Raw genomic sequence first — 1,196 nt, forward strand, 5'->3', positions numbered from 1 at the left:
CTGCTTCTCCTTTTACTGTCCAATCAAAGACTGGGGGTGAGAAGGAAACCTATATTTTATCTGTGTATTTATCTGTTTGCCTGGAATTCAGATTGAATAATTAGGTTGTATTTTTTGCTATTACAGGTCATTACATTTTACATATGATATGGCCTTTATCTCGTTCCTTCTTCTGTACCTGTTATTATTCATCTAGTTTAAAAAAAATATATATATTTGATTAGTATAGCGTACCTTTATAGTAAAATGACTGCATTTCTATTACAAACTCCTTTTAATGTAAACAGATAAGCAGACAATAAAAATGTCTAAATAATGTAACAGAGTATATAACTTCATACAACTAAAAAAAAACAAATTCTCTTAAGGCAACTACAAAACAAATGACTGATTAGGTAGTTGCTGATCTGTGGACTAACTGGACACCGTGGGACTCTGCAGTGAGATACACTTAGGTGTAGCTCATAGAGAGCTCAGTAACGGACAACTGAAGAAGCTGATTCTAGCACTGCTTGCAATGATTATCTTGCTATAGAAGGTTTATCTAGAAAGAAGTAACAAGTGCTCTGAACAGCTGCCATTCTTCTAGATACTTTCTTGTATTAGAAGGGGAACAGACTCCAGACACTCACATATAATCTTATCCCTGTACACAGCAGTAGTAAGACCCCATCTTAAATATTCAGTTCCGTTTTGGATGTCAGTTTACAAAAAGGATGCTGTAGAACTGGAAATAGTGCGTCAGAAGGCATCTAAATAATTAGGAGAGCTGAGGACCTCCGCTATGAGAGCTGAACTGAATTTATTCACCCTTGAGAAGAGGCAACTATGGGGGATATGAAAAATGAACGTTAGTGTATTTTCTTTTCAGGCTTAATGTAATACCACAATATGGCCACTAGATGGAGCTGTGGAGCATATGAAATAAATACTTATTAAGGTTATCTCATAGACAGGGGGGCAATCTTTTATCCTGGATGAAAATAAATGTAACCTTTGTGTATGAAAAGGTTTCTTTACAGTAAAAGCTGCGAAAATATAGAATAGTCTTCCACAGAATCTAGTTCTAGCCAACTCAATAGATGACTTATTGCAAAAAAGGGCTGGATATTTTTTAAAAGCATAAAATATAAATGACTACCGTAATAATAACATAGTAGAATGTTGATCCAGGGGGCGTGTGATTGCTTTGGGGT

Source organism: Nanorana parkeri, unplaced genomic scaffold (genome assembly GCF_000935625.1).
Source record: "Nanorana parkeri isolate BGI_ZX_2015 unplaced genomic scaffold, ASM93562v1 scaffold440, whole genome shotgun sequence".
In the NCBI taxonomy this organism is placed as follows: domain Eukaryota; kingdom Metazoa; phylum Chordata; class Amphibia; order Anura; family Dicroglossidae; genus Nanorana; species Nanorana parkeri.